We start from the raw sequence: 26,447 nt of genomic DNA on the forward strand, positions 1-26,447 counted from the left end.
ATATTTTTAACTGTGTTTTAGCTTCCTGATTTTTTTAAATGAAAATAGATTCATGTGTACATGGGCAAATTTAAGGCAGTGTGCAATGCCTAGTTTGTGCGATTCTAGGAAATTTTTTAAGTGAAAACAGATCGATGAGTACATGGACATAGAGTTTGTGCAACTCTTTGACTTCTAATTTTGGTTTTGTTTAGCGGCCACCTTGAAGTTGTGCATTCCTGGCACTGATCTTTGTATCAAAAAAGAATCGCCAAAAAACAAGGGGCACCCATTTGTAAACTTTTACCAAATGTTTGATTATAACCTTTTTTTATGGATGAAAATTAATTAATACACTGTTTAGGTAATTGAAAAATGACGAGGGAAAATCCCAAAACTTTCTTTCCAAAACATTAGGCATTTATAAAAATAGAACTTTGAAATAGCACTTATTAAACACTGCTTTTCTTAAAAGGGAAATAAAAGAAGAGTTTCTGTAATACATGTTTTTCTTGCAAAAAGTATTTCTTCACCTTATGTTACATACAGCTTTATTCATAGCTTACTTTAAGTCACCATATTGTGTGATTATGTGTTATAATAAATAACTGCATTACTTAAACATTTTCTTTAACCAGTGTGATTCTTAGCTGCTCTGTTTTATTTTGAACACCATACAAATTATTTATTATGGCCAATATACTGTTATAAATTTTGGTACTTTCCTGTTATTGTGATCAGACTCAGAAATGTATACATGTTATTGTTGTTGGTAATGCTCACTTGCCTTGACCTATAGTCAACTCAAGCCCACAAAATTCCTCGTGGCAAGGAGTGCAAGTTTACGGCTGCCATTGACAACAGCCTTGAGCACCTTGCAGATGACAGTGTGATTTAGCTCAGTTCCGCACCCAATTTTGATAGAGAGCACTCTGGTGAGCTCCGAAGGTCTCCCAACCCTCTTCCCCTACTAACAACCTCTCGAGGGGACTTTCAGCTCGCTGCATATTTAAAGTGCTGCCATGCAGCACTGACACAGTACATTTACAAACATCCATGCCTTCTCCAGGATTCGAACCCGGCCCTTTAGCACGACAGTCAATGATGCTAACCACTATACTGGTTGGGCGGCAATGTATGTATGTATACATTCATATACGTATGTATGTATACTCATGCATATATGTACAGTCAAAAGTCTTTAATCCGGGCTCGTAGGGACTTCGGTGATTCCAGATTATCGATTTTTCCGGATTATAGATCATCAGTTTAAATCTGGTAAGATGGCATGCAGAAATTATAAAATTAAAAATATGAAACCATAATTTATAAAATAATGAGCAATTATAATCTAAAGGGTATCAAAATTTACAAAAAAAAAAAAAAAAGCTTAATATTTATTTGTTTACTATATTAAACATTTCTTTCAATGCGCGCATGTGTAAAGCATACATTATGCATATCCGAAATTAGAAAATTGCAACCAGAAAACTATTTGATTTGTATTCGTGATATTTATAATGATGAGGAATTTGATTTAAATCATATCAAAGATGGAGTGCATCGAGATGAAATACTACATTTAATAAGGAATTATAAGCCGAATAAAATAAAAACATCTGCCCTGAAGATAACGATAGTGCTGACAGATCAACTTCCAGTTCATTGTGCCGCGATGTCCCCCCCCTCTCCCGCGCAGTGCAGCGTGAAATTGATAAACAGATTTCGGAACGGTTAGATAAACAAAGGATATGCCTTTATCCATTTTTTGGAGCAATTCCACTTTTTGTTTGATGGACATCGAAACATACTTTCGTTTTGTAGATCCTTTGGCAGCTCCAGCATCGGAAATTCTATTTGACATAATCGAAAGTTCAAGCTTACTTTTATAAAATTGCCCTTACAGTCTGCAAAAAATAATAAGCCGGATCCAATTCGAAGATTAAGGAACAACGCAATCATCAACATTAACTGAAATAGATAATTAGATAATTTTAGGTTATACCGTCCGTTATACATTAAACGTGCACGCGAAAACGTATTCTGCGCTTGTGCACATGCATATGCGCAGTCGTAAAGGTCTTACGCGCATGCGCAGAAAGTTTTTAGCTTTGAGGTCCGGATTATAGATCATTCCGGATTATGGGTGTCCGAATTAACGACTTTTGACTGTATATACGTACGTACATTTCCACAGCTGGTCCCTGTAAAGAAGAGTACCTAAATATATTTTTTTGCATAAATTGTTTTTCTTCCTAGGTTAAATATTTAATTTTGGTATTTACATTTATATATTTTCTGATTGACTGTAAAAGTTGGTGGAGATCCTGTCAGAGTTATAGCAAACATTTTCTAACAGAAGTTTAAAGTAACACATTGCTGTTTTAAGAAAATGACAGACCATTTTTTTATTTATTTAGATAATCAATAGCTGCATGGTACAGATACAGTACAAAGTTCGAACGTCCATTATCTGGAATAATCTAAAATCAGGACCTCGAAGCCACAAATATTTTTTTTTTGTATGCTTTACACATGCGCTTTTGATTTTTTCTTCCATAATATAACATGTAGAGATTTTCATTTAAAAATTCCAATTCTTAATTTCACTTATGCACTAAATAAAATATCTCGTTATGGGAAAACAATCATGTAAGCATAAATTTGTGAAATTAATAATATGAGTCCGTAGCTGTGTATCTGCTTGGCATACATCTCAAACCGAAACATTCACCTATTTTATATCCCTGACACCGACCTGGCGAGTCATTATTTATTACATTTTGCTTTCATCACCGCATATTTATCAATACATGACAGCTTCAGTAATAACTCACGCAGTGATGTCTAAACATTTTTTGGTACTTTTCCGTTTCGCCGGCACAAATCTCGCCAAGCAGACTTTATTGGCGACAACATAGAGTATATACATAAAAAGTACTAAAAAATTGTTAGTTCTAATAATTCTTTTTTTGAAGGCATAAACATTTTAATATCACTTAAAATTTTATAAAAAGCCAATAAATTTGTAAAAAGACATTAATTTAAGAATTTACTATGCTTTCATGATTCAACATCCTGATTTGCCGGTTCATATCACGTGACCCCAAGCTATCTCATCTCACGTAAACTACTCTACAAAAATCTAATGCTGTCAGTAATTATCTACATTAATTTCAAGTTAAATCTTAATTTGGAACACAAGTTTAAATGCAAGAAATATTTCAATTTGTACGAATAGCTTACTCAGAAATTATGTAAAACTGCAGTGCTTTACTTTGCTAATGCATTCTCATTAGAATTGATGAATTTAACCCTTGACTTTACCTTTTCTATATTTTCGGCTTCAGGTAAGAGCTGTAATTGCATCCTAATTGACTTAATTACCGAAAATGGCCTTAGACTTAAAACTGAACTATCTGATAAAAATTCTATGTACTAATTATATCCCAGTATTGAAAGAAACAATTAATCTGATAAGAAAAACTTGTTTGTTTGCGACTTGGGTACTATTCCGTTTTGAGGACCGTAAAAAATTGCAGCGAAAATGTATGAGCAAAAGCGCCAAATCTAGCAAACGCACCCATTTAACAGCACGCCAAATCTAGCGTACGCGCTGATTTCAGATTGCATAAGTTTATATATATTTCTTCAGATGCCATTGAAATACTAGGTTAATTTTTAAATCCTTTTTTGATTTTAAATCCTTTTTTAATATCCTAAGGATTTAACAATTTGGGAATTGCCCATGGCGAAAAGTCGGCAATAGAATTTTGGGTAAAGTGCAGAATCACCCACTGTTTGAAGCCTTTATAAGAATTGCACATACTCGATATCCATGTGCACATCGACCTATTTTCACTTTAAAAGAAATCCCAGAATTGCACAAAAATGGCACTGCGCCCACCTTTGACATTATCTATGTACACATCGACCTATTTTCACTTAAAAAGTAAAAGAAAATTGACAAAAATTCAATTGTTTTTACCCTTGTAAAATGCGGCAAACAAATAAGTGAGCGATTCTATATATAATTATTATATAGAATCGCTCGAGAATATTTTCAATGAAAAGGCATCATTCATTATAGAAAATTACGTTTGAACAACCAACGAAATGAAATTATGCTTTAGCGATAAGTCGGTAGCGAAATAACGATGCAGGCATCCATTCAGTTATGTATAGCAATTTTTATATAAATTATAATAATGATCCGAAATAGTTATTTACTCTTATGCTTCCATTCAGTCATGTTTAGCCTTTTTCATATAAATTATAATAATAAAAAGTATTATATGAAAATAACCTTTCATCTAAATTAAAACATCAGTCTTAGATAGTTATTTACTATTATACTTCCTTTTTTGCCTCAATTATTAGGGTTGCCGCAATTATTTTTGGCAGCATTGGCATCAACAATAGTTTGGCGATTTTTTACGGCCCTCGAAACCGAATAGTACCCAGATTTGTTTTGAAAATGAGGCGTAAAAGGTTACCAGCGAGAATATTCCGTTTGGCATCGGTAGTACCATTATTGGCGACTTTATCGCTTGCGCCGGCAAAACGGAAAAGTACCCTTTTTTTATATTAGTAATTGAATAACAAGCGTATGGCAACCTTTTATGCTAACATTATGCTTGGCGATGATTATAGATTTTTAATAGCTCTAAGAAATGTTGACTAAAAAAAATTCAACAAAAATTTCTTTTCATATACTAAAAATAGATTTTGTTAATGAAACTCATAGGCCAAAAGATTACATTTAGTGCTATTTTAATTAATAACTGATATGTTATTCACCATAAGCGGCGGCAGAATATGTCGGCACCAGACGGCAGAATTTAGGGAAGACAAAATTTTTGGAATTTGGGGAAGTACCGAGTGGCAAAATTAAGGGATGAGAAGTTTTTATGATTTAGGGAAAGCTGTGGGATGCAAAGTTTAGGTGTGGTGAAAATTTAGAACTTAGGAAGGCACTCTGTAGCAGAATTTAGGACCCATAGAGACTGCATCAGGCAGTATTTAGCACCAACCCTAGATAAAGTGTTAAGTATATGTGGGAGTTGATTTATTCAGGACACTGATTAGTTTTAAGCATGTGCAAGAAATAAACGTAGGTATAGTAAATAACAAAACTAATACAATTCAGGCTTAATTCAGTACACAATAGGAGCAAGACAAAATTCAGCGAAACAACTTGGTTTCCATTGCCAATCTTGTGATACACAGCCAATAATGTATAACGGATGCTATTAAGCTGGGCTAAAATTATCTTTACTGATTCTAAGGCATTTCAGTTAATGTAGCGGACTGCGCTGATCCCCAATCGTCTGGTTTGATCCAGCTTATTATTTTTTGCAGACTGTTATTATTATGGCAATTTTATAAAACCTAAGCTTGAACTTTTGATTATGTCAAAAAGAGTTTCCAATTCTGGAGTTGCCAAAGGATCTACGAAGCAAAACCATGTTTCGTTGTCCATTAAACAAGAAGTGGAATTGCTGCAAAAAATGGATAAAGGCATATCTGAGGAGTATTGCATTGGAAAGTCAACTGTATGTGACATAAAGAAAAAGGGACTTTTTGAATTTTTTGTGGAAGCAACTTAAACAACTTGCGTTGAAAGAAATGTTTTATAAAGTAAACAAATAAATATTAAGCTTTTTTTTGTAAAGTTTGATACCCTTTAGATCATAATTGTTCTTTATTTCATAAATTACGATTTCATATTTTTAATTGTATGATTTCTGCATGCCATCTTTCCAGATTTAAATTGATCATCTAATATCCAGAAAAATCCCAAATCCGGAATTCCCCTAAGTTCCGACGAGTCCGGGCCCACCAGTGGCCGAGCGGTAACGTCGCTGAACACTGGTAGTTCGGTCCAAGGTTCGAATCCCACGAATGGGCTGACTACATGGGTGTTTTCGTGGTTTTCCCCATGTGTAACATGTATACGAGCCAGTTTCCCTTAAAACGTCCTCCACGAAGGCATCCCTCCCTTAAGGCAGATAGCCCTTGAGTGCTTTGCCGTAATCTAATAAACCAAACCAAACCAAACTTGATGAGTCCGAGTTGTACTTATAAAAATTAAATTTGAACTCAAATTTTGAGGTTATCTTACAAACTAATTTGTTAAAATTAGCATCAGTCATCCCAGCATTTAAAATAAAAACAAAATTATCAACCTCTCTGTAAACATGACCTAATATAAATTGAGTGAAATATGAATCTGAGTGGTATAGTACAACACAGTTCTGCAATGTTTTCTAGTGCATCCTTTTGCTTATTCCCAGTCTTTCAGTATGTGCACGAGTATAACCAGTCCCATTTGAGGATCAAACCTGCATAAAACTGACACGTAGATCTTTTGGGTATGATGTAATATCAGGCTTATGCATTATTAGAATAAAATTGCACTGTTTGGTGACAGTTTTTATATGTCAAAAATGTTTGATGGTAAAATACTTAAGGACTTTATTTTCAAACTTTTAATCTACTTGTTTGAATAATGACTGTTTGAATGAGTACGTGTTTGAATACTTGTACTAATATTTTTTTTTTTTTTTCTTTTTTTTTCCTGAGATGTAGATATCCACCATATATACCTTTTTATTTACTTCACAATAATGAATTAGAAAAAATTCATTTTTTGTAATGTTTTAGCTGTATAATTATATTTTGTAGTAAATGCATGATATTTTTAATTTACTCAGGCTTAATTTTAAAATTAATCATGTTCAGACAGAGAAATTAAAAGCTAAATTCCATTGGAATACCTGTAAATATATGTTTCTTTTTCTAATTTAATGAATAATTTTTTTTCAGGCACCCATAATAATTAATTGCAATCTTTTTACCATTGGTTAAATTGAAAAAAAAAAAAAAAAAAAAAAAAAAAAAAAACAACGTTCCGGAAAAACCTTTTTTTGTATTATTAGCTCAAAGCTTCATTAGCTCAGAAGGGCTATTAATTTCAGTTTGGCATTTTGCGTCGATGCACTGTAAATGTCTGTATCACATTTCAAACTGTTGCCACCAAATATTATCGCCCTGTTTTTAAAGAAATTAAATAATGAAAAATCTGCAGAAATGTTGAAATATGTTTCTCGCATTGTGATAAAACAACAGTACCTAAAGCCATTAAATTTTGAATAACATAATCTTCCACTGAATATGGGCATCTGGAAGCCCTAATTTGGAATTTGAAATTTGTTTTCTTATCGATTTCATATTTTGTAACACTTCAATGAATTTTTTAACAAACTTGATTCAAAGCAAGCAATGGCAAAACTGTACGAAAAAAAATTATGTCCAGCGCATGAGACTATGTATAAAAAATTCTAAGGATAGGCTCATTTTAAAATTATTTTGCAATATTGCTGTTGAATTAAATTTTATGGTTTAAGTGCAAAGAACGGCTAATCTTTGGAATATGGTAACAGGTAGTTTGGCGACATTTTTGTAAGGTGATAAAGGTTACTAGCTAGGACTTTAGCAGTGTACATGGATAAAGTCAAGAGTGTGTGCAATGGCATTTTTGTGCAATAAAATAAGCATTGAAAAGTTAGTCTTATGTAGACAGCATTACGTAATTTAGTTGTACGTAATCTGCAATTTAAAAACTTGATTCATTCATTAAATGTAAATGCTCACTTTTCACACCCTTCCAGAAAAAAAAAAAAAAAAAAAAAAAAAAAAAAAGAAGGAAACTCTGTTTAAATTCACAGATTCCCAAGGTACTTTTTTTAATGAAATAAACAATAATTATTTGTATTTAATTTTTATTTAATAAGGACTAAATCGAGTGATTTGGGGGAGCTATGAAGCTGCTGTTTGACATGACAAACAGCAGCTTCATAGCTCACACAAATCACTCGATGGCATGCCAAAAAAGCACCATTCTTGACAAATTTTGGAGGTGTGTGTAGGAATGTTGTCCTGTTGAAAAGTAAATTTGCACTGATTCAGATGCTTTAGAATGTCAAGACGAACATTTTTTTTTGTTCCAGTAACTTATGAAAGGCATCTTATGGGCCATATGTCCATTGTAAACTGCTTTTTAAAGACATTTCTCGCCAATTGAGATGTCATTTTAATCTTGTGTTGCATTTTTCTTTTCTGACACCAGTTGTTATGTTATTTTCTTCCTTCATGTTCGTACAGGGTTTGTGTGGATTTGGAGTGAATAATGACGACACTACTTGATGAAGTATCGAAACACACTTTATTAGCCAGTATTATCAGGACAGCTCCAAAACACGTTTTACAGTTATCGATGAACTACTATAAACACGCTGACACGATCAGCGACACAGCCTTCAGGTTATCAGGCTATCACGGTGGAGACAGCTTCACTGCAAAGCACTGGAGTACAGCTCCCGACTCTATTCAGTTGTTCCGTTCTCAAAACTCCACGTACTCTTGAGACTCTCCACTCCGTTTCCAGAGCTTAACACGCTCTCTCGACAATGCACTAACCGCGATACTCTACAAGACTCTTTCGGTGCACTCGACGACCCACTCGGCACTCGCTGGCCGGCTTTCAACTTGATCATCTCTGCATGGACTAACTGAGACACACTCTAACTGACTGCGAACCAGCAGGGTTTATATAGCTTTTGGCTTGTGTTTGAGAACCTTCTGGGCTAAACTGGTAAGAATTCGTTCCAGAAGGTTCTCCATCCGTCCATGGCATATTGCCAATTTTGTCAACAAATGTTTCCAAATGGGCGATTTCTCGCCAAATATGGCAACCCTGCCTTCCCTCGCCATTTTATGGCAACCCTAAAACTGCTTTGTGGGGGGGGACAGGAAGCTATCTTACCACGCCTGCAGATTTTGTAACACTTGTCATCAGTCTGCTAAGTCAACTCTGACTTGAGATGCACGTATTCATGGATTATCTTTAACCTTACGCATGATTTTTTTTTTTTTTTTTTTTTTTTTTTTTTTTAATGCAAGTGACTTAGCTTCAGAGGTCTTCTGGATCCATAGTCTCAAAATTTTGAAACTCTTGGCCCTTTTCCATAATATATTATATAACTTAATTTATTAATGATTTCATCAGTTTGTTTCATAAATAATCCACCATTTCGTAACTTATTCACCAACTCTCAAATAACTTCAGTAACTTCCATTTTAAGATGATAATCTTCAAGCTAGAATTAAACAACTTTTGCTATCATGTATTTGTAATGTTTACGTACAATCCAGTTTTGAAAATATATTGAGGTTCACTTTATAGAGGCCATAATCAATATACATATTGCATATGAAAATATTTTTTGCATAACACTTCACACCTCTTAAATATTCATTGAAAACACTTTCTACATTTTGCAAAAAGAGACATTTATTATGAATTGTTTTAAAGACTGAAGCATATTTCAGTAATTACTGCAGGCTGAAGGCAAAGATTAGAAGTTATGCTAATATATTTGTAACTTTGGCTTCCATAGCCACCGAGCGGTTAAGTTGCTGGTAGTTCGGTTCGAGGTTCGAATCCTGTGAACGGGCTGGCTGCATGGATGTTTTCCCCGTGTATAAAGTGTATGTGAGCCAGTTTCCATTACAAAGTCCTCCCTGAAGGCATCCCACTCTTTAGGTAGATAGCTCTTGAGTCCTTTGCCATAATCATTTTGAAAGGTTTTTTTTTTACCCCCTGTATATGCATGGTAGCATAATTTAACAGTGGAAAATTTTTAAAAAGACTTCCTTTAAGGATTTTCTTTAAGTGCACAGTTAAATAAATTTGTAAGTTATGCATTATTGTGTTGTTTATTCAGCGAATTTCAGTTGAGGCTCTGCATATGGGAATAAAATTTCCTTTGTCACCAGTAAAATGGTGCCTTAAAGAATTATAAAAACTTTACCATGGGTTTACATTAATTTCAGTTGCAGAAGCTCAGTGCATTTTGAAAAACAAGTGGATGTATTCTGTCATCATTGATAGTGTTTCTTTTGAAATATACTGATGTTTTCAACTCAAACTAATGACACACCTGGCTGAGTGTTTTTTTTTTTTTTTAAGATAGTTAATATCTTACTTTTATTGAAATTTTTTAAAATTATTAAATTTCCAAACTTTGTTACTATGCAAATATACAAGCACGAGGTTTGATAAATGAATAGCCATCTGTATATTTTTTGTAGAATTTTTACTTATTTTTTTTTTAAAGGCATTTTTAAGCTAAATAGTATTAAAATTTAACCTTAAAGTTCTACTCAGAAACAGTACTGAAGTAGAACACTTAATATTTTAGCGATCAGCAGAAGCAATTAGCTAGGAATGTTCTTAAAAAAGAAATACCTGGTACATTATTTAAGGGAAAGTTTTTGCCATCTTACGCTGTGTATTTTTCCTGTAAAGGAATCAGTTATGTTTTAATAAAACTCTGAAAATAACTTCTAGAAATGCAGATTTGATTATATAAATGATGAGTTGGTACACCAGATGCTGTTTAATGTGATCAGGATTATTGTTATCATACAGTTATTGTTACTGAGTTTCCGAAATATATGTGAAATAGAAAATGTGTCACTTATTGTGAACAACAGTTAGGTTAACATGATCAAAATATAATAGAAAAATTTTTTTGAACTAAAATCCGTGAGTAAAAGGTCGCCAAATAAGCTCAAAATAGAATATAAAAAGATGCTAAATGACAGAAATTTTGGGGAAAAGGGGTTAAATTTACCAGACGTCTTGACATTAGTTAGACATAGATTTTCATTTATATTTATTTTGAGGGTGATCACCATGGAGGTAAGAAGTAAGAGGTGGCCCTAACTGGTTTTCACCATGCACTGATTTGAAGCACTGGCAATCCCTTCGTGGAGACCAAAACATTCAGTGACTTATCATTAAGATCAATGGGTTTTGACACAATCAGATGTAAACATTTTATAATTATGTTGTAAATATACATAAATGTACATGCTTCTTCTTCAATATTTGAGTCCTAAGTATGTGAAAAGAATACATTTTTAAACAATGTTTCATTCTGAAGGGAATTAAATGCTATATTTTTCACAGAACAGTTTGCTTACTTAATTTAAATATTTTCAAAAATTTTTGTTAATTACAGTAGAAAAAAATGTTAAGGTAATTCGATTTTATTCGATTAAGAATATTTCTTTTCTATTTACAGATCTTCTTAAAATACTTCCTCAAATATGATATGATTTTTTAGTTTCCGAGGCATCTTTTAAATAAAAAATCTGAGTCAATTTATAATTAATGCTCTATTCGGTATACTTCAAATTAGAGCAGCTTTCATTTTAATGATGAAATATATTAAATATTGTTGCTGATTTCCGTGTACTTAACTTTCTCTGAATATTTATGAAAGGGAATAAAAAATATTTTTTTAAAGTATTATTTAAAACTTGTAACTGAATTATTATAAAAATGCAAGGAAATAATTCTTTTAATACTTATTAGATTTTTTTTCCATTAATTTCAGCAATACATATTCTAAAACTCTTCTTTACTACTTCCTTAAGTACACGTCTCATAGAATTTGCTTTACAATACCTTTTAAGAGATTGCTTTCCAGTACAAACAATTCTTGCTTAAATAGTTTTTTAAATGTATTTGTCAACAGAATTTCAATTTATGTTTACAATTAAATGTTAAGGTTATTATATATTTAGATAATATTTATAATCATTATAAATTTAGATATAATGAATAAATCCTTCATTTTGAAATAAATTTATAAATAATTTAATAAATACATGTATTTTGTTAAAGGCAGATACATGCTTTTTGCAAGCATGTGCATAAATACCCATACATATTTTGTATTTTTCATTTTCAGCATGTGCAAATCTTTAATTTTTGTGCATTCACTATATTTTGCCAGTAAAGTAATTTACAATAATTTAGTATATACCAAAAATTTTTACATATCTTATGTATAAATATAATTTGAATGAAAATGACATGCACTAATTTTAATACCCACTCAAAGGTCAGTTTTTCTTCGAAATTCCTCCATGATGGCATTTATCCCTTTAGGCAGATGGCCCTTGCATGCCTTACTCTACTTAATAAAAGCTTAACCTGACCTATGTGCCTAATTACAAATATTTTAACATGCATAATTTTATATTTACAATTTAGCCATCAAGTTTCAAACTTAAAACATTCATTATCAAATTCAATAGCGATTTGACCCAGTTTAATAATTCTCAGATAATATGATAAATAATAACTATCCATTTCACATTTAAACATTAACCTCATTGCCATCAGATCACAATCTGTCACACAATGAATGTTTCTTTTATATGGAAGTGTCCCGTTTTTGATTTGTGAGGAACTGTCGTGTGTTGACATATCATCAAAGCTGTCAAGGAAGCTTCTGGATGTAAACAAAAAAAAAAAAAAAAAAAAAAAAAAACCCTATCTGGAGACCAAAGTCTGAAAGCAGTGCTTCACGCGTAATACAAGGTTGGCCCCTCCTTTCATTCTTACCTCCATGTCAGGCACAGAACCTTCTTCTTCAGGAGCAGCCCTCCAAAACAAACCTCTGCAGAATTTTCTTTTTTTTCTCCCTCTCTGAAAACATACTTATCAAATTAAGTTTTACATTGAGTCATATATTTCAGTGTCACAGTATTATAAAAAGTAGGTAACTGAGTATTAAGTTTCATGTTAGATTGATCTCTAATATTGCTTCTCCCCCTCTGAGTGTTTATACTTTTTGTATGCTTTGAAACCAATATTAAGATAAATTTAAATACATTGAAGCGTATGTGGAACTTACTATTGTTCATGTCATGTAACATATAAAGATAATTGTAAAATGAAGAATTTACATTGTTTTTGTATACAGTACAAAGTCTTTAATCCGGACGTCCATAATCCACACTTTTAGAGCTTTGAGGTCCGGGTTCCTCAAAGCTCTAAAACCTTGACGCATGCGCATTTAATGTATAATGGACGGTATAAGCTAAGCTAAAATTATCTATTTCAGTTAATGTTGCAGATTGCATTGTTCCTTAATCTTCTAATTAGATCAGGCTTATTATTTTTTGCAGACTGTTGAGCAATTTTATAAAAAGTAAACTTGAACTTTCGATTATGTCAAAAAGAGTTTCCGATTCTGGAGCTGCCAAAGGACCTACAAAGCGAAAGCATGTTTTGATGTACCACTTCCGATAGTGAAGAAAGTGACAGAGAGGTTATTGAAAATGAAAAAATTTCAATTGACAAGTTAGTCGGTATTCTCGACACAGCAATTACAGGACTTGAACAGTGGAACTGAACAAGAAATTATGTCTGTTTATAGAATTAAAGAGAAAGTATTAGCACAAAAAATGAAGCAACTTAAACAACTTACATTGAACGAAATGTTTAATAAAGTAAACAAATAAATATTATGGTTTTTTTTTTTTTTTTTTTTTTTGTAAATTTTGATACACTTTGGATCATAATTGCTCTTTATTTCATAAATTATGGTTTCATGTTTTTAATTTTATGATTTCTGCATGCCATCTTAACAGATTTAAATTAATGATCTATAATCCAGAAAAACCCCTAATCCGGAATCGCCGAAGTCCCAACGAGTCCGGGTTAAAGACTTTGTACTGTATCTTGTTATTATTAGAATTCCTAACATAAAAAAGTAACATCTTTTGCTTTTATATACTATCCTATACATGGCAATTATAAGACAGGGTCAAATTAATAGTTATTCAAGTGAATTATTTGTGCAGTGTTAGTAGTGATATGAAAAACTCTGTAGTAAAAGATTATTCTTAGCTCATTTCTGAATTGAGCTTGAGAGAATTATTAAGTGCAAGAGCTTATGAAAATTTCCTTATTTAAGGGCATTTACTGTTTGATTGCAAGGTTTGGTATATTATTTCTTCATTGTTTTCCGCTTGTAGTTATCTGTGTTAGACAACTTAATATCCTTCTTCAGGCAGTCCAGCCACCTAGTAGCAGATCTCAATCTTTTTTTTTTTTTTTTTTTTTTTTGCACCATAAATTTTCAGAACTGTGGAATTATTACTTTTTGGCTGCACTTGAGTCTTTAAATAAGCTTGTTATGGTGCATATGAAGCCTGTAAAGAATTCTTAAAATTTATGATTATAGCACAAAGACCAAGCATAATCATTTAAGGGTCTTTTTTTTTGTTCACGCCATACTATACATTTTTGGCACCATATTGGTACATTTTGACCTCTTACTTCATGCTTTGGCTCAATTCTGGAGATGAAACAGAATGCTTAGGAATAGCAACAAGAAATTATTCTGTTATTTCGCAACAGAATCCTCTAAAAACCCATTGTAGTAAAAAAGGCGGGGGTCTCTTTTTTTTTTTTTTTTGGTATGCATGTGCATGAAGGAGCATTCATCAACTTTCACATTTTTGTAGAATCCATAGATTTTAACACTAGGATGAGAGAACATTTGCAGTGGAGGAACTGACACATTACTGTCCATGTATTAGTTTACTCAAATGTTGTGTTTTGATTCAGTAGAAGTAAACTTTTCACAAAATTCAACAGACTTTTAACTCATAACACCATAAATAAATTAATCGGCAGTAGCAAAAGGAATGTGTTATCCAACAAACAATATTTGTGTTTGAACACCCTTTTCTTCTCATCAGAAATGAAGGTTATATAGCCATTTCGGCTTTGATTCTCATTTAAATTTTATAAATTTGAATGCATTCTTTCTTTGAGAAAAATATTTCTTTTGTAAAGAAACAGGATAGCGGATAGCTACCTGTTCATCTCCTGGCAAACTCCAAGTTATAAGGTCCATTGCTGCATTAAAAACAAAAATGATAAAATAAATAAAAACCTGAAAGGTTCAGATTTTAACGGTCGCCCAAAAGGATTTCTTAAGGTTATTATATAAGATGAAAAATGTGTCTACATGAACTCTGGTTACAAAGGCAGTTATCACCAGGAAAGAAACCAAATCAAATTTTCAACACCTGGTATTGATGCCAAAACAACAACAACAAAAAAGCACCAAGTAATAAAGCTTTAATAGGAAAGTACTCATGTAACCTGTATGCAAAAGAGAAAAGTAAGATGTAAATTTAGACAAGAAAACTTGTTTATGATTGGAATGAGTTTGTTACAGAATTCTGTTAGTTTTGAGGGCGATTGTTACAAATTGTTCTTTTTCACTAAAAAAATAATAAAAGTTTCATTTAAAGGTGAGTAGTTTTGAGGGCAATTATTACAAATCGCTCTTTTTCACTTAAAATAAATAAATAAATAAATAAATAAATAAAATAAAATAAATAAAAAATAAATAAATAAATAAATAAATAAAATGTTTCATTTAAAGGTGAGCAGTATGTAAGTGTCAACTGAGATCTGTTTAAATGGGCTATTTATTTGTATCTCACGTGAAATCACATAAATAAGACTTAAAACACAATTAGAATAGCTCATATTCTGATGTGTTTCTTTCTTTTTTCGTCCACCTATAGAAAACTACACTGAAGTGCCATTGAATTAGGGATAGCAAGTTAATAACGAGTTAGGCCTCCTCTGCCTTTGATAATAGCTGTCACACAATAAGGCATAAATTCAATAACTTTGTGGAAGCATTCTTCAGAAATGGCTTGCCAAACAACGGATAGACTGTCCATAATTCAGGAATAGTTGCTAGTGTTATGTGATGCGGTTTCACACCTTTCTCCAAAACATCTGAAAGGTGCTCAATAGGATTTAAGTCATGGCTTCTAGGTAGCCAAATCATGATAGAAAGAGTCATGTCAGAGGAATGGTCATCCAATCGGGCAGTAATTGTGAGACCTGGACTTGTGAGAGTTGCAGTTATCTTGCTGGAACACTCCCATTTCCAAGTGAATGACAGGATGACATAGATGGAGATGATTGCCCAACAACTCTTATGTACTAAATCATATTGAGGGAGGTTGTTACAAATACCAAGGCTTCCAAACACTAAGAGAAAACACCCCAGAACATGACTAAGCATACATGGTCTTGTACAATTCCAATCAGGCATTCAGGATCCAAGACTTCATGAGCCTGATGCCCTATTCTTAGCCGGAATTGAGACACATCACATCCATGCTATTTGTTCCCAGTTCTCTAGAGTCCATTCTCAGTGTTCTCTTGCCTTGGCAAGACTTGTAGCTCAAATGCAAGCATTGAGCAATGACACCCTTGTGGGTCTACAGCTCCTGAAGCCCATATGGTGAAGCGAGCGTTGTATGGTCCATTCACTGACTATATGACTGGTGCCATGATTCAGCTGGGTGATAATTTGAGCTAATGTTTGGCTCTTCTAGCTATGTACTGTAGGATTGAGACGTCTCGCACCATCCTGGTCCAAGGCTAATTTGTCCAATCGCTATGGTTTTTCCCACCATCCGTGTATTCTCATTATACTATTGTGATTTCCTATATGTTTTACCACCAATCCTCGAATTCCATATCACAGATTATGTTCTTGCTGCATTAATATAAATATTAACAAGACATAGTGCACAATAAAAATTAAACTTTATTTCGGAACTTCGCGCACATTCCCCGACAGCCGGCCTGTTTCGCTCTGCTCGCTACTCGTAAGAAACTTCTCCTCTAGGGTTATTATTGTGATTTCCTATATGTTTTACCACCAATCCTCGAATTCCATATCACAGATTATGTTCTTGCTGCATTAATATAAATATTAACAAGACATAGTGCACAATAAAAATTAAAGCTTTATTTCGGAACTTCGCGCACACTCCCTGACAGTCGGCCTGTTTCGCTCTGCTCGCTACTCGTAAGAAACTTCTCCTCTAGGGTTGCCACACTTATCGGAGGGTGCAAGGCGCGCTCCTTATCGCCATCACCACAATACTCTTGACTCTGTCGGCCTTAAAAATCCTAGCCCTTCGACGATTTCAGATATTGAATGGCCCATGCGTCGAGCGCTTGCTCTCTGTTTACGATCGAAAGTGTCTAAATCAGAAGTTTTATCCATACTGGCAACTGAAACAACTGATTAACAACAGCCATAGTACTAGCTATATAAGAAGTTACCACAATGCCCTTACATGAGCATAAATGCGGCGCAGATTATACATAGGATTTACAAAATTTGCATAGCATGTCTAATCTAATTCAGTGGCACTTCAGTGCATTTGGTATATGCTATCCCATAATGAAAAGATCTAGAGAGAGATCTACATTAATTATTTTTGCCATTAGTAGAGCTTTATATAAAAATTTACATCGGTCTCAGAGATGCTTTCTTCCCTAATCGTACATCCAATTTATATGAAGTTAGACTAAGTATGTTTTATGTATAAAATTATTGGCAGATATTTGAATTTGCTTTGAAATTCACTTTTATGTCTAAATACTTTGAATATACTTTTATGACTAAATAAAAAAGCATTTAGCAGTGAAGTGATGTTTTGATTTTTCATTCTTGATGTGGCTTCTGATGTTAATTAAAAATTGACTGAGAAATAAATGTGTAATTGAGAGCTGAATTATATCTAAGATTTTCAGTCCTAATTATAATCTAAGATTTTCAGTTCTAAAATTATAAATTCAGAAAATTATAATCTAAGATTTTCAGTTCTAAAGTTATAAATTCAGAAAATTATAATCTAAGATTTTCAGTTCATTTTAATTTTAGATGTATTAAGTCATTAATTGCATAAATATATATAAAATGAGTAGCTAAAACTGTTTAATACTTTTCAATTTTTTTCTTGAAAATGTTTTTAAACCAGGCAAAATTTATCTATATTTTATGTAATGCATTTTCAAATGTATTACATATATATATTTTCATCTTATATTTCTGACAATTAGCAATGCTCAGATGTTTAAAATTAATGAACATTGATCATGCCATTCCGAGTTTGAATCCCAACAGAATGAACAGATGGCATGTGTATTTTGGTGTTTTCCGTGTTTATGTAATGTATGAATCAATTTCTTTTATAAAATCTTCTATGAGGAATTTTTCTGAGGCTGATCATACTTAAATCTCTAAAACATTTTTGAAATAATCATATCAAACTGTAATATATGAAATCAAATTTTGAGTCACTCGTACTTAGTGCTATCAACTTAGTGCAATTTTTTGGTTTCTGTATAAGAATAAGTTTTATGGTATTTTTCTTTTACTGGGACCAGATTTAGATATTGCCAAATGCTAAAGATTTGGTGAAAATGTTGAAGCATAAAAAAAATTGCGAAAATATTTGCAATAAAGTGAAGAAAAATCCAAGGAAAAAAATAACATAATGGATATTAAAAAAATAGGAAACTTTAATAGAAATTAAACAATTTGTTAAAAAAAAGGGGGGCAGTGAATTAATAATTATGTGGAGCCATGAAACTTTGGATATAATTTAAAATATCTGAAAGCTTTTATGTTTTAGGAGGAAGCTGCTGCCATAAAAACTCAGTTAAATTAATTGGTTACAGGCAAGTGCCATGCTAACATTTATTTAGCGATTGCTCACTGCCCCATAACATTTCAATGGTTTGATGTGACAATCAATATTGGGATCAATAAAAGTGTAGTTAAAGGTCAAAATTTTCAAATGTGGCTGCATTTAATTCTTTACTGTTATACGCTTTCCAATAGTCTATTATAGTGTCATGAATAATTTCAATAACTCTAAGCAAAGCTTTGGGAGAACAGTTAGGCAGGTAATTAAAAAACATTCTTTAATTTTTCGCTGATCTTACTGCAGACTTTTTGTGGTGAAAGGGTTTAGCCAGTGTTTTTTTTTTTTTTTTTTTTGACATGAAAATAAACTTTTGTCCATTTCAACAATGTAGCACAATACACAATAAGAAAAATAGTGTTTCTAGTAAAATTAACTTTGCAAAATGTTGTTCTGATAAAGCAAAATGGAAACTTCATGTGAACCTCTTGAAAAGTTTAGCAAAACATTTGGTGATGAGTCCAGTCCCAATAATAGAAAAGTACCTGATTTATGACTTGTAATTCCACAGAATGATTTATTACATATCTGCAAAGATGGTGCTAAGCATATTGCCATTCAGTGCAGTCTCGGTATGTTCTAAATTTTGCAACTCTATGCCTCCCTAAATTCTAATTGCTACCTCCAAATTCTTCAACCTAGTGCTTCCTTTAAATTAAAAAAATTTTCCCATCCCTTAATTTTGCTGCTGAGTGTATCTCCAAATTCTAAAAAAATTGTTGCCTGTGTATTCTACTGCCTGATGTTGATGAGGAGAAATTTAAGAGTAATTTTTTCCCATGTACAAAAAATAGATTTTGTAAATGATACTCATATGTCATTAGTTTACATTTAATGCTATTTGAATTAAGAATAACTGATTTGTTATTCAGATAAACCTATAATCGGAGCCAGAGTTGGTGCAGCCAAACCAGTCAGCAATTTAGGGATGGCAAAATTTTTAGAATTTAGAGAAGCACCAAGCTACAAAATTAAAAGAGGACAAAATCTGTAGAATTTAGGGAAAGCTCTGAGATGCAAACTGTTTTAGAATTTAGAGAGGCACTTGGCAGCTGAGTTTGCAACTGGTAACCAGTATAGGAGATAGAATTCTGATGTCTGTGGACTGCAGTGGGTTGCAAAATGTCTAGCACCAGCCCTGGACAAGCCTTAAGCCTTTATTTATTCGGGACTCGGATAATCCTTAAGCATGTTTGGGAAATAGGAATATGTGTAATAAATAACTAATATAATTCAGTCTTAACTTCATCAGCGTGCGAGAAAAGCAAGACAAAATTTAATGGAACAACATGTCTTTAGTTTCCAATCTCATGCTATATTGCCAATAATGCAAAGCAGAAGCTAGTTAAAGTTTTTGATGATACCCAGAAATTTGAAGGTTTTTCAGATATCACTGGCAAAAGGCAAAATTTTTCAATTAATGGAATTTTTAAAATGTTGTGGAGAAGTGCTCATAAATAAAGATGATATAACAGAAGTTTTTCATTGCGATCATAATGCTTCAGATATGAATCAACTAATGGGCAGCAAAATCTGTAGTATGGTTCTAAATACAACAGATATTCCTACCAATAGTGAAGAAAGTGACTGAGATGTTATTGAGAACAAAACAATTTTAATTGACAATTTAGCGGGTGTTCTCAACACAGCAGTTACAGGACTTGAACATGGAATTTTGGAACTGAACAACAAATATTTACCTATAGAATCTAAAAATTCTACTGTGCCTAAATTTTGCATCCCAGTGTTTTCCCTAAATTCTGAAGATTTGGCCATCCTTTAATTTTGCTGCTTGGTGCTTCTATAAATTTTAAAAGTTTCACCTTCCCTGAATTCTGCTTGCAGCCACTCTAACTCTGGTGCTGGTTGGGCTTATCTGAGAAAAACTAAATTATTTTTCAATGTAAACAGCACAGAATTTTCATGAATTAAAACACTTTTCAGGTCAAACTGTTTTTCTTCAAATATTTTATTTGTTTCCATAAATTAAAGAGAAAAATTAAAAAACTGTTTTTTTCCCCCTTTTCTTTTCTTTTTTTTTCAAAACAGCTAGTCTTTGAGTGCAGTTTCATAATATATTACTTGTCTGCTAAACGTGTTTGTTTCTGTGATGAATCAAAATGAATTAGATAGGCGTTTGTTTATATAAGATATAATTTGTTTAAGATAGGGATTTGTTAAGAATCCTTTTGTTTATGAAGTGGGAAAAAATTTTAATTTCTGAGTTTTAGTTATAGTATTTAGTTAAAGTTCTTTAGCATTGCTGCTTTTGTTAAACAGTTAAAAATTCTTTTAAAAATGCGTAATATTTTCTCATTTTGTCTAGTTGTACATTTGCATTTTACTACCCAGACGGTAAAGTGGTTAGGGGAGCCTACTGCAGTACTGAAGGGCCCGGGTTCGAATCCCGGAGAAGGCAAGGTTGTAGGCCCCTTCATAGGAGGCAGTGGTAGCCACCTATTATTAGGTGCTTCCACAGTAAAACAGCTGCCACTTATGGCCTTAGGAGTGGCCAATGCTGAATAGGCAAGTGCCCACCATTGGATTAAGATAAATTGCAGTTTTGTGTTTCTGTAAGATGCATCTTCCAAATATCTTGGCCATTGTGTCTGTATTTAATTATGTATACACACTGCCCACGGAAATACTAATGCAGACTTTACTTCTGTAGCCATTGATTCTACATATATACTTTCAGGTAGACAAATGCTTTAAATAAAATTATTCGTGTTACGGTATTTGTAAATTTAAAATATCAGTTTTGTAAAAATTATGAAATTTAACTTTTTATATAGCCTTCCAGTCCCTCTAGGTATACTTAGCAAGAGTTTTACTTATTTTAAAAAATATGTAAAATGTTTTGACTCCCGTAAGACAAAATCTAACCAAGATATGTAAAGTTTGAGATCGTGTTCAGAGGATATACATAAATGTTTGCGTTTGTACATAATTAAAAATGAAGTATAAATTTAGATAAGGTTTCTGATGTTTAATACATTATGTAATAAACATTTCTATGTAAACATTGAAAGTACTGATCAATATAACATTTAAAAAAAATAGAGACCTTATTTTGAGAATCTTGATGAATACACATTCTAGAAAAATGAGGCAAGCTTCAGTATTGGCATATAGCAAATTTGCAACATTGTTTGCATAAATTATAAATAAAAGATATTTTTAATTTAATGAATTTTTGTATGATTATTGAAGTATGATTTTAAAGTTATAAAACTGCAGACAAATATTAATAGTATTTTTATCATTTGAAACTTAAATTACTCGTATGAAAACTCAACTTTCAATATACCAACAAAAAAGTATAAAGTAATACTTTAAAATTATAAAGTAAAGAATGTTACACATAAATGAAAAACAATATTAACAAATGAAAAAAATATTCTAATTTATTTTTTAACTGACCACTAAAAAAGGAAAATGTGCTGAAAAGGATATTAAAAATTAAATACCTCAGTCAATTTTTGTCATACAGAAGTACAATCAGCAGTTGTGGCAACAAAACCTGTTTCATGCTCAAAATTGTTTTCACACTTTAGTTTTCTTTAATGATCTCAAAATCATTTTCATGAATAGTGAACATTGTGATTGGATTTAAAACATTTTAGCATGTATAAGGTAAATTTATGAATAAAGGAAATAAACCTGTTTCCTATTTCAGAAGGCATTCATAAGCCTATACATTACATTTATGTAGAGAAACTTCTTTTAGACTTTTCAAGATTTCTCAAAGACTTTTATTGCATATATAGTCACATTTTCAGTATCCATTTCAAGTTTGATTGTTAGAGAATTTAATGTGCTTGATTATCAGTAATTTTTATTTTTTCAATACAATCTAAATTTAAAAAAAATAGTAAAATATATTTAAATGAGCTGTAGTTGTAGCTGATGGTTCCTTTTCTCATTAATCTCACTTAAGTAAATTGTATAAAGTACAGGGTAATCCAGAAGTTCTGCAGGTTAAGTTGAAATGTGTTTTCTTCTAATTATTCTGTTACTAGTAATCTTTATTGAAGCAGATGTATAAATATGGTCTTTTCTGCTCGCATTGCAAAATTCTAGCATATGTGATGGATAATTTTTTTTCATTGCACTGGTAAGAATGGGGAATCAAAAATTTCATTTTCATCATATTATGCTCTTTTATTTTGAAAGGAAAAAAAATGCTAGTCAGACTGCTGAAAAAATTTATGCTACATATAGATAAAGTGCTGTTTTTGACTATGCAGTTCAGGTGGTTTGGAAAGTTTAAAGCATGGAAATTTCGCCCTCGAAGGTGATTGCCGTCTGGATGATCACCCTGTGTAAATAAGGACCTATTAGAAGAAGTTGTTGCTGACAATCCATGTTACATAGTTCAAGAACTATTAACAGGCTAAATCAGGGGTTCTCAACCAGTGGTACGCAAGAGAAAAATAGGTGGTATACAAAAAAGCAAAGTATTTTTAACTATTAAATTCAAAAATTAAAACGCCCAACATCCTGATTGAGTTTTTTTCTCTAACACTCGTAAATTTATGTGATCTGAGGTTTGTTAAAGAGTGGGGGTGGTATAGTACTTTGTAGTGGTAGTACTAAAAGGTTTTCAATATTTGTTTAGATGGTACACATTAGTCAAAAGGTTGAAAACCGCTGGGCTAAATGATCGTTATGTAAAATTAAAAATTCAATACTCTAAAGTACTAATGTTATATTTTGTGCATTATTTTTCCTATAAAGGATCTATTTTTATAGCTTTAGGGAGCAGAATTTAATAAATGTTCTTGTTACTGAGTTAAGGGCGGAAATGTATTTTCTTCCCCTCAAAGATTATCCTTGAATTTTTACAGTTATTATAAAGTGTTTTCTTTTTTGGATTTGAAATTTATTAAATTTCATTGTTTTAAATAGTGTGTCATCAGTTTTATATTATAAATATTTTTTGATTTGAGGAAGTGCTTTTTTTTTTTTTTTTTTTTCTTTGTTTTGGGTAGGAGATTAGAAAGCTTATTGCTGATTATCTTATAATTAAAAGCTGATGGAAAAGATGGCCAAAAATTTTAATTAAATTTTAAAAGCTAGCAAGGGAACTCTAGTAATACATGGAAACTAGCCAAGGAGTTTCATTTGTAGAATGAAAAACAAGTCAACAGATGGTTTAAAAACAGACTTGGGAAATGGGGACGTGATTGGGGGGGGTGGAAAACCACAGACTAATATGAAAGCTGTTAGAAGTTCAGATAAAAAGTGCAAAATAATTATAAATAGTTGAAATAAGTAGAAAAGAAAGTTTAGAAATATGAGTATATCATTTTAAAGTGGGAAATAGATTTGTTAAAAAGTTTAGCGTATAAATATAAGTATAAAGAAACAAAGTTAATGAGTTTATCAGTACTTTTGATCTTGTGGTTCTTCAGGTTGTTTCTCATAGTCAAATATTCTCATAAATCTATGCTGAATTACTGTAAATAATAAAAATTAACTTATTTCCTGTGTACTTGATGCTAAATATGTTTTTATGGGAAATTGTAGTTCTCAGATGATAATGAAACTGGAAAGTTATTTATGGTTTTAAAATAATCGAAGACTGATTAAATTAAATTAAATTTTGGGTACTTAATTTTGGTGACTAATTTAACTGCCTATTGCTTACCAGATTAGAATGTATTTCTGTATCTAATTTACCTTTTGATATGTATCAAAAAGCTTTTCTTCATATAGTCAACAATAAATAAAAGAAATAAAAATGTATTACATATGTGCATTGGCTAAAGAAGATTTACAGTAAAACTAATGTTTGTAACAAGGACACATTTTTTGCACCTCGTGGTTACAGTATCCAACTTTGAGAAGAAAATTATCTAGTAGCGAGCTTGAACTGTTTTGTTTGTGTCAAAATTCGTAAATGTTGCTTTTTTCTGTCTTGGTCACCATATTGTGTAGTTCATTGTTGTTCTTAGTTTGTTATTAAATTATGCTGATTGTGCATATAAAAGTTTTGCATTAAAGCTACAGTAGTAGCAGTATTTTGTGCTAGATTCTAAAGCATGAAATACTTATTAGAATTAATAGTAACAATAGCTTTGAAACTTTAGCATCAATTCCAACTCTTTTGTTAGAAGTGGATAAGACGAGTGGTCAAGTAGATATGACCACTGATTAGTGGTACGTTAACCTGCATCGTTTCAGAAAAGGCATTTGTTGCTTAGGCATTTCTATGGTTTTTAATGTAAGTTACTCACCTGCCTGTGGTGACGCCACGTTTTTTTTCTCTCATTTTAAGACAGATGCCTTAAAATATTTTACAATATTCAAATCAAATAATCTAATTCAATGCAATAAAATATTAACCATTAAAAATTGTGAATTTTCTTAAGAATGATCATCATTAACTTACTTTCATTAGTTATATCTTTTGTATAAAAGGAAACTTCTTACAACTAGGTCTAAATTCATATTAAAAATTTCTTTATCATATAGATTGTATAATAAATTTTATAGAAAAATTATGATAAAAGTCCTGAAGCCAGATCATGCAGTAATTTAGAGGTAATTATTAAAGTCAAAACAAAATCAAAGAAAATTCAAATGTCATATTCAGTTTAACTAAATAGAAAAATGAATTGGTATCAAGAATGATTTAAATTTCTTTAAAATTTAACAATTTTGAAATGTGGTTGCAACAAAAAAAACTAAGAGAAACTATATAAGTAAAATTTTTTGACGATAGAATATGGTAAACAATATCCAAGGGAAAAAAATCTTGCTCTGAGAACATTAGACAGATACATAATTATTTGAAAAATAATTTTTTCTTTTTTTATTAAAAAAAGAAGACTAAATAAGTTGATTCTATATTCTTGAAGTAGAATTCTTTATGAGGACTGTCGTGAGTCTAGAAGTTGAAATATGCCCTTTGGTTAGTAAAAGAATAGTAGTAAAATACTAAACAATTTATTCAAAAATTTTTCTGAAATTGTAAGATTTGGAAAAAAAAAAAAAAAAAAAAAAAAAAAAATAATTCAACAGTGATAAAAAATCCAGTCTATAACCATCTATAATAGGTTTAGGTATTATAGTATTTATGCAAATCAGCAGATTAACTGTGTAAGTTTAGATTGATAAATGTAATTCAGCCAGTTGCTTTTTAATAAAATTATATTGAATTTTACGTTTGACTGCAACTTAACTAGTTTAATGGTTTTGAAATTAAAAAGTCTTTTTACATAGCTTATGTGCAGTACAAAGTCTTAGGTCTGGAATCATTGGGACTTTGGCAATTCTGGATTTTGGAAATTTTCAGATTTTAGATCGTCAGTGTAAATCTGAGATGACCTGTAGAAATTATAAAATTAAAAGTATGAGATAGCTGTTTATGAAATTAAAAGGAATCAAAATTTACAAAAAAAAAAAAAAAAAAAAACCCTCAATATTTATGTATTTGTTTTATAAAATATTTCTTTCAATATAGATTGTCTAATCTTTTTTTAATGTGCTAATACTTTCTCTTTAATTTTATAAATAGAGATAATTTCTTTTTCAGTAACATTGTTCACATTTTATAATTCTGTAATTGCTGTGTACAGTTACATTGTTCAAATTTTATAATTCTGTAATTGCTGTGTACAGTTACATTGTTCAAATTTTGTGATTATTGAGGAGTCCAACTGAATTGAAACTATACTTCCTCGCCTGGTGAGAAACTCTATGGTGCCATATTAATATATAAACTTTTTGTCTACATTTCAAACTTTAAGCCTAAAATGTTTGCAAAAACGTGGTTTTCGCAGTTGCAGAAACTACGTTTTAAACACGCAATTTACGCTAAAAATCCGAAACAAAAACAAAAAATTCAGATAGCAAAAAAGTAAAGTTTCTAACCATAAATATTTGACAAGAATCCATGTACACAGCGATCTGTTTTAACTTAAAAAAAACAACACAGAATTGCACAATCTATGCAGCAAATAAATTATGAACTATGCACACCTCGCTTAAAT

General features: G+C 31.5%; 1 protein-coding gene across 11 annotated transcripts in view; it reads left to right on the forward strand.

The window, feature by feature from the left end:
- Positions 1-26,447, forward strand: part of LOC118198227 (nuclear factor 1 X-type-like) — a 196,741-nt gene that overhangs the window by 32,965 nt on the left and 137,329 nt on the right. The window lies entirely within an intron of this gene.

This window comes from Stegodyphus dumicola, chromosome 7 (genome assembly GCF_044657685.1).
Source record: "Stegodyphus dumicola isolate Sdum_Otavi_A_Nest chromosome 7, ASM4465768v1".
NCBI lineage: Eukaryota > Metazoa > Arthropoda > Arachnida > Araneae > Eresidae > Stegodyphus > Stegodyphus dumicola.